We start from the raw sequence: 6,677 nt of genomic DNA, 5'->3' as shown, positions 1-6,677 counted from the left end.
ACAACTGAGGTCAAGATATTGTCTTTAGTTTAACTGAAAACTCTGCCTCTGTAGTCAACAGACCCAGGGCCTTTTTCTTAAGACTACTGGATGCTGACCATAACCTCATTGTCCTGAGGGCTTGATGATTAAGCAAGCACAAGGGAGGTGAGTCAGGGTGCTGAGTGAGACAAGTTTGAGTCATCGGAAAAAAAATCAAAATCAAAGCCCAGATTAAAGAAAATAAGCTTTCTGCATAGTTACATTACTTCTAGGAAACCATACCTTCTTCACTCCCAGGGCTGAGTTTCCAGAGGAGCAAATGATCCTCACCATTGCTGTCAGCCCTCCCAGATCCAGTTCTGACTTGCTCCAGTCTATCAAAGGCCTGGAATGTTCTTCCTCACAACCATCCAGCTGGTGAATTTCTGCTGATTGTGCAAGACTCTTCCTTCTCTGCGACTCCTCTGCAGTAGAGGTGTGTGCTAGCTTCTGGGGATTCTTTTGTAATGAGCTGTTCCCAAGGAGAAAACAATTTCTAAGAGTTAATGAAAAGCTCCTTTTGCATTTCCTACTTTAATTTGATCCTCTCAGTTTAAATCCCAGAGGAGGTTTGTGTGTTGAATTCTGAGGGTGAGGGAGTGTTTTTTTCTCTTAGTTCTCAAAGGTCAGGCAGTAAGCCTTAGTCATGCTAATGGAAATCTAACCATTCATGGAATCAGAGTTTTACAGCTCAAGGGATTTTTCTGAAATCTTCCAGATAAGGCCTTTGGCTCCAAAACACAGTGATAATTACTATCAAAGTCAAAACCTTAACTCAGATCTTCTGACTTAATGCCCAGTTCTTTTTCTTCCCATAACACTCTCATATAGTATCTGGCTGTCTTTGTGACTCTCTCAGCACCAACCAGCACTCCTGGCACATAGTAGCAGCATAATTGTTGTTGAATGAATAAAAAAATAATAGCTCTTCCACTGACCAATTCTTCCCTTTCCCCCTAGACTAGTAGAGAATAAAAAAAGCAAACACAGAGAATGTGTTTTTGAAACCAGGAAAATTGATGTTCATGCTGCCTGTCACTACCAGAGCCAAGAGATAGAGACAAGGATTGAATCTTTTATGGGTGCTTTATTTAGATGTTAACAATTGGAGAAGACAGCAGGTTATATACCCTAAAGAACATCTTAACAACTCATCTCAAGCCAACCTTTTTTGTATGGGGAAGAAAAGGGTAGTTAGGGGGTTGGAATTCAGAGAAAAATGTTGATTACATAAAAGTTGCAGTTTGGCAATTTTCCTAGCATCCTTTCATCTGCTGACCAGTGATTTTTTAAAAATGGTTTTTAAGTACACTTGATTGATTATGCTGTTACAGTTGTCCCAATTTCCTTTCCCTTTGCTCCCCTCCACCTAGTACCCTCCTTCCCTCCAGCAATCCCACCCCCTCCTTAGATCATGTCCATGAGTCGTGCATATAAGCTCTTTGGCTTCACCCTTTCCTATATTATTCTTAACTCTCCCTGTCTATTTTGTACCTACCAATTATGTTTCTTAATTCCTGCACCATTTCCCCATTATCCCCCCTCCCTCCTCCCAGCTGATAACCCTCCAAATGATCCCCATACCTATGATTCTGTTCTTATTTTGGTTGTTTGCTTAGTTGGATTTTGTTTTTATTTTTTGGATTCAGTTGTTGATAGTTGTGAGTTTGATGTCATTATAATGTTCATAGTTTTGATCTTATTTTTTTTAAATAAGTCCCTTTAACATTTCATATAATAATGGCTGGGTGATGATGAACTCTTTTAACTTTACCTTGTCTGGGAAGTACTTCATCTGTCCTTCCATTCTAAATGATAGCTTTGCTGGATAGAGTAGTCTTTGTTGCAGGTCCTTGCTTTTCATCACATTGGATACCTCCTGCCAGTCCCTTCTTGCCTGCAAAGTTTTTTTTAAGAAATCAGCTGATAGTCTTATAGGCACCCCATTTGTAGGTAACTCTCTACTTTTCTCTTGCTGCTTTTAAGATTCTCTCTTTATCTTTAACCTTTGGCATTTTAATTATGATGTGTCTTGGTGTGGTGTTCTTTGGGTCTAGCTTGTTTGAGACTCTATGTTTCCTGGACTTGTATGTCTGTTTTCTTCACCAAATTTGAGAAGTTTTACATCATTATTTTTTCACATAAGTTTTCAATTTCTTACTCTTCCTCTTCTCCTTCTAGCACCCTTATGATTTGGATGTTGGTATGTATAAAGTTGTCCCAGAGGTCCTTAAGCCTCTTCTCGTTTTTTTCTGTTTGTGTTTCTTCATTCTGCACTAGTTGACGATTTACTTCTTCCTTATGTTCCAAATCATTGATTTGAACCCTGGTTTCCTTCCCTTCACCATTGGTTTTGTGTGGATTTTCCTTCATTTAGCTTAGCCTAGCCTTCACTTCTTCCCTTCTGCATTTGCCGTACTCAAGCATAATCTATCAAGTCCGTGAGCATCTTTCTCACCAGTGTGTTAAACACTGCATCTGTTAGATTGGCTATGTCCTGGTCTGTTGGGTAGGCTATCTCTTTGTCACTTAGTTCTCCCACTGGAACCTTGATCAGTTCTCTCTTTTGGGCCATGCTTCTCTGTATCCTCAACTTGACAGGCTCCTGTGTTTGCCTCTGTCTTAGGTAGAGCTGTTGCACTTGTTATGTTGTATGAGGCGGAGACTTAGGTATTCGTCATTGTGGGGTCACCTTTTTCACCATGTTGTGGTGCTGTATGTTGGGGAGGGGTCTGAGAGGGAAAAATGCCACTTGCTCAGCACTTGCCCCTTTTCCAGGCATTTCTCCCACTTCCCATATGGGACTGGTGCCCTTCTAGCTGTTTCCCTGGCTGTGGTTGCCAGAGTGGGTGGGTCTGTAGATGTCCTAGGACTGTGAGGGCCCTCTAAAGAAACAGACTCTTCTGAGAGACCAGCAGTTTTTTTCTCTGCCACGTCCCCCACTTGTTGTCACAGTCAGAAGCAATGAGGCTTTATTTTCCCCGGCACTGGAACTGTGAGCTACACAGTCTGGTCTGGTGCTGGGCACGCTCCCCAGCTATGCCGCCCCCCCCCCCCCATTTTTTAAAAATGTGTGACTATGCTTTCCACTGGCTGGCCACAGCCACCGCTGTCTCTGCACTGCATCCTCTCTGCCCTGGCTCTACCCCTCCTACCTGTCTGGATGAGTATTTCTTCTTTATATCTTTGTTTGTTGGACTTACATGCAGCTTTATTTTCTGGAACTTCTGGTTGTCTCCAGTTTTGAGGTAGTGTGTTCCTTCTTAGTTGTGGAGGGAGGAGGGAGACATAGCACCTATTACAATTATTATATGTGATACATTCTATCCGCCTCTGCCAAGTGATTCTTTACCTGCATCCTGGTTAGCAGGCGTTCTTTCCTGGGAGCACACTGGCTCAGATACCATATTGATTGGTTGCAGTCCTCCTGGGACACAATGATTAAATTGCTTATTAGCCTCCTAGAGTCAGGATAGGTCTGGTCATGCATTCCACCTCCTGGAACAACACCTTTCCACATGTACTAATCACTTAGACTATTAACTATAACTAAACGTAGAAAATTTTAACTCTTGAGTTCCCCATCATTTTGAGTTTTCAGGCAGCATCATCAGCATGAATAAATAACTTCAGGATCTCTGCCACTCAGGTCATTCAAACAAGTGGAAATGGAATCTCTGAAGAATTATTGTCTATTCTTAGTATAATCCCTAAAGGATAAAAAATCCTAGACTCCAGCTGGTAGAAAATACTAAATCTGATCTGTTGTATAAGCAATATCATATATGATGGTGGAAGGTCAGATACATTTCCAAAATAAGGTAACTTGCCCTGATTGGTGTGGCTTAGTAGGTTGAGTGTCATCCCGCAAATGGAAAGGCCATTGGGTGGATTCCCTATCAGGGCACATGCATGCATTGTGGACCAGGTCCCCAGTTGTGGGTGTTTGAGAGGTAACCAATTGATATTTCTCTTGCACATCAATGTTTCTCTCTTTCTCCTTCTCCCTCCCTTCCCCTCTCCCTAAAAATAAATAAATAAAATCTTTAAAGAAAAATTTTAAAGAATACATTTCTCAATGACATGTTTACAGATCATCATTCTCCAAGCAAGAACTATATTCCTAATCTTTATTGGACAGAATATACAAATAAAACGTTATGTTGTCACCAAGATAGCACAAGTAAGATATTCTCCCTGGAAAAAAAAGCTAGCTTTGATTTGTTCTATGTAAAATTAAAAAAAAAAAAAAAGATGAACGGATGATATGCAGGACCCATGGTGACCGTTTCTTTTTGGTTTGACATAAATAGTTTGTATCTGCAAACATTCCCCATTCACTTATGTGAAATAATTTTTTTTTAAGTGCACGATTTTCACAATATTGGAGCAGGAAGGGTCAGTTTTCAGCCCCAGCGCTCCTTTGTTGGATGGGTAATTTGGTACCAGAAGGTAGCCATGACGACCATAAAAGTTACTCATGTGACTAACGATGCAACTAATGATGCCCACAATTACTTAATTGCAGGCATGCTTAACTGCTTTTGCCATTTTTGGAGAGTGCTTATGGCTAATTGTGGCACCAAGTGGGTAACTACAGGTGCAATCAGATGTGTTCCTAAATTTCACATTTTGTGTTGACAGCAGCAGAATAAACCGCCCCTTCTAAAAAAAAAAAAAAAAAAAAAGGAGGAGTTATAAAAGAAGGGCTGAAATTAGTTCTTCCAAACCCAGAGAGGGTGGAACAGCCTTCAACATGAAAACAAAAACAAGTCATGTAGTATTTAAGCAGAGGAAAGTTCTGCTCATCAGCTGACCTCCAGGCAGAGTCCAGCCCCATCTCTGTATTTTCCCTTTTTCCCTGAGGTTCTCCCACTGGGACTCCTGCTACTGCCCCTACCAAAAGGGACCTTTTACCTTCTCCTTACAACTTTACAACTCCCATCCCATCATGGAATAGGTACTATCCTTTAGTGTTACATTGTCTGCACGGTCATTTCCTTTACAAATACCCTTTACACAAGGTGTAATATATATGCATTACAAGTGAGCTTACTTATTAGAGTGGTTAGTTTTAAAGTTCTCTTATCAGGAATTAACACCCCCAAGATGGCTGCTTAATACTTCAGATATTCAAAATTTCACTTGAAATTTTTTAATTCATATAAAGAATGTTAGCAATATTTTTAATAGGTTAAAAATAAGGGATGGTCCAAGCCATATGGTTGGATAGAAAGATAGAAGCCTCACTGCTCTTGCATGGATGAGTATATGGCTCCAGTAAGTTCAGTGGTCGGACTTTTGGTACAGTGATTGGGGTCTAGTGTTCCCTTGGTCTTGTGTATCTCTCTTTCATGAAGGCTGTGACTTGATCCTATAAAAGTCTGGCTGGTCCTGTCACCATCTTGTGTCCTCCTTCAGACTATTATGCTTATGTTACTTAGAGTGCCTAAGGCAGAGAATGGGCAGAGAAAGCTTCAAGAACCAATTATAGGATTGTTCTTGTACCTGCTTGGCTGGTAAACATTTGTAGCTTTGGCAGAATTTGGTCTAAGACCTCATTTGGGGTACAGGTTGTAATGTAGAGGATATATGTCACCCCCACATTTCAGCACCAAAGGTGACTGGTATCTACCCAAAGATCCTGGCATTTGTTGAGTGACCAAATTAGCTCCGGTCAGTTCAGAACATCTTGATCTCTCATTAGATAGCTCAGGTTTATGTTTCCAAAACTAATGAAATAAAAAACAATGTTATATGCAATTATAAAAAAATAATAAAATGAAAAACAAGGTCATAAAGGAGACATGCAGAGGTATGGACACATTTTCTAGGTACAGGAAACCTTACTTACCACCGAGGGAGGACATGTAAATGACTCCTTTTCCCACTCTTGCCTGGCATCTGGTTCTCCTAGGCCCTCCTAGGCTCTGCCTTTCTCCAAATGTATGATCTTTTTCCTGCCTAGTAAGAGATGGTGGTTAATCATGCAAACCACTCTGCACTGCACAAACAGTGTCAAATAGCCATTACGTGTGCTGGACACTGTTCTGGTCAGTGGGGTGACTCAGTGGGCTGAACTGGCAGGCTCCTTAGTCCTGTGCTCTATTAGTCCCCTACTCCGCTTTGTCCACCGCCAAGTATGAGGACCAACAAGCAATGAAGTGGAGAAAATGTGGCCACCAGAACTCTCTTAGGGAGAGCTCTCTATTTGATTAGAAGAAATACTTTGAAATGACTTCTGGAGTGGAAGGTGAAGTCCCAAGGGCCCTCTCCATCAAGAAAAAATGTCTGCTAAACTGCTTTGCACAAGACCAGGAGAGGAATAGTGTAGCTCCTAAGAGAAGGCAGGAAAGGGAAGGGGAGGGAGGTGGAGAGAAGGGAGTACAACCACAGTGCAACACCAGGCTGATGTCTGCTGCATGTTAACCCTTTGTGGTGATGCACCAATCTTTGGTAAAATGTATACTAAATGAATGGGAAGTTTAATTTGCAGGATCTCTTACAGAAATTAGTGAAGAGGTTGAGTTTGGTATTTGGGCTGAAGCTGAACACTACTTCTTTTTTTTTTGGCTTAAGGCAGTCTAGTTTCTCAACACACACGCACACACACACAGTCCTACCCTAACCCCCAATCCTCCCTACCCCCCTCACAT

The sequence above is a fragment of the Furipterus horrens genome, unplaced genomic scaffold, assembly GCF_987537825.1.
Source record: "Furipterus horrens unplaced genomic scaffold, mFurHor1.1.pri manual_scaffold_4, whole genome shotgun sequence".
NCBI classification, from domain to species: domain Eukaryota; kingdom Metazoa; phylum Chordata; class Mammalia; order Chiroptera; family Furipteridae; genus Furipterus; species Furipterus horrens.
This window is presented reverse-complemented; position numbering follows the sequence as displayed.